This window comes from Furipterus horrens, unplaced genomic scaffold (assembly GCF_987537825.1).
Source record: "Furipterus horrens unplaced genomic scaffold, mFurHor1.1.pri manual_scaffold_7, whole genome shotgun sequence".
Classification (NCBI taxonomy): Eukaryota; Metazoa; Chordata; class Mammalia; order Chiroptera; family Furipteridae; genus Furipterus; species Furipterus horrens.
In genome coordinates, this window is record NW_028327177.1 from 67,643,262 (window position 1) to 67,645,472 (window position 2,211).

Below are 2,211 nucleotides of genomic sequence, written 5' to 3' on the forward strand. Positions count from 1 at the left end.
GAGACGAAGAAACAAACCCCCCCCCATCGAAGGGAAAGAAAGAATCTCCAGGAAGAGTGCTAAATGAAATAGAGGCAAGCAAACTATCAGATGTGTAATTCAAAATAATGATTATAACCAAGCTCAATGAGCTCAGCGAGCTCAAAGAAAACTACAAAGAACTCCAGGGGAACTAAGAAGAACTCCAAAGAGGTTACAATGAATGTACTGAGAACTACAGAATTAAAATGGACATAGAAATTATTGTAAGAGTCAGGAGGAAATGAAGAATACAATTTATGAATTGAAGAGTAGGACAGAAAGAATCAAAATCATGCTAGATGAAGCAGAACATAGGATCAGTGAGCTGGAGGACAACATAGGAAAAAGTTCCCAGTCAGTGAAACTAAATGGAAAAATACTGGAAAAGAATAAGAAATTTTAAGAGAGCTGCAGGACAACATGAAACATAATAATATCCATATCAGGGAATGAGTGGCAGAGGGACAGAGATCCCTGTGGGTTGTGAGGCTGCCGCACCTGGCAGCTGCAGCGGTGGCAGTAATGGCAACAAGAAGAAGGACTCGCTAGGGGCCGCGGGTCCACCGGCTCACCTCATTATCAAGGATCTGGGAGAAATTCATTCAAGGCTGTCAGATCATAGACCAGTTATTCAAGGTGAAATCCGTTATTTTGTGAAAAAATTTGAAGAAAAACGTGGTCTTCGAGAATTGCGAGTTTTTGAGAATTAGAACAATGTGATCCATGAAACAAATAAACATACTGTTCCCAAATGTAGAGAAACAATGCAAGACAACTTAAACCAAGTGCTCCAGAGACTGCAAGCAGCTACCGACTCAGTCTGTAGACTCCAACAGAGGGAATAGGAATGAAAACAGATTCATAATGACCATTTAATTGCTAGTGAAAACCAGCATATAATCCAGTGGGATGATTTCATGAAAGAACAACACAAGAAACAGGATGAAGTGGATGAAAAACACAGAAAAGCTATGCAGAGGCTTAAAGAACAATATGCTGAGATGGAGAAGGACCTAGCAAAATTTTCAACCTTTTAAGAACTTGAACAACAACATTGACAAACTAATAAGAAAACTTCATCTTTCCTCAAAGAATGAACTATTCCCAAAAACCACTTAGCCTTTGCTTCAAGCTTAGCAATATATCAGTGGGACTCATATCAGAAGAAAGAAACTTCTACTGGAATCTTAATGAAATGTTTAGTGGAAGAAGAGTGCTACATCTTCTCAGCTTAAGTGGCTATACATGATTAGTTGAATGGGCAGGAGTAAGAGAAAAAGGGGAGTAATTTATTTTTTGTTAATCAGAATTCATTTTCTCCTTTATTGATTATCTCAGAACTGTAAGTATAGACTTCTTAGAAAAATAATTTTATTCCTTCTTACAGGATTAATATTAGTTTATTATTGTGGCTTAAAAAGCAGATATAATAGTTGCCTATTGTAGCTTCCTTGGTTATTGGAAGAATGTGTAAAGTGTTATTCCATGAGTAAAATCAACTGTCTTTGAAATAGAGATCACATATAAGAGAGATAAGAGCAAAGTGTAGTCTCGGCAAAGATGCCCATGTTGGTCTTTGTACTGCCTGAAAGGTCACAGATTTTGCAGGGCGGCAAAATGCCATGTGTTTCCCTGATGACAAGACACACTTGTTAAGGTTTGTGGCCTTCCAGCAATTAATATTTTCAGCTTTTAAAACATGGTTAGGAGAAAAAGCTTACCAAAAACATACTTTATTTTTAGCCTTTGCAAGAACCATAATCTTGCCCATAGTATTTACCTCATTTTTGTATCTATTTTGCTGTGTGTGAGCTTTTTAAGACAAGTAATGTCTATACATGTTTCTACTGTTTAATGAGTAATCAACAAATCAGCAAAATCTGCCAAAGAGTCCATCTGGAACCATATAAAGATTCTGGCTCTGAATATATCAGAAGCCTTTGCCCAAATGGCAAGGGACCCATGTTAAATGTAAATCCTTTTTAGTGTTTAATGTCTGTTCTTGTAAGCAGGTGTATTATGATGAAACATGGACCAACTCTGTCATCATTGTGTTCTTTAAAATTCAGCATTTAACTGTAATTGAGGAATTAAGTTGATTTTTTTACTTGCCATAAACAAAGCAAAATTAAATTCAATATTTTAAGAGATTTATGGCAAGTGAATTTGAGGTATGGATAAATCTTCCAA

General features: G+C 36.5%; 1 pseudogene; it reads left to right on the forward strand.

The window, feature by feature from the left end:
* Nucleotides 1-470: 470 nt before the first annotated feature.
* LOC150004604 (biogenesis of lysosome-related organelles complex 1 subunit 5 pseudogene) lies at nt 471-1,074 on the forward strand (annotated as a pseudogene).
* Nucleotides 1,075-2,211: the final 1,137 nt, after the last annotated feature.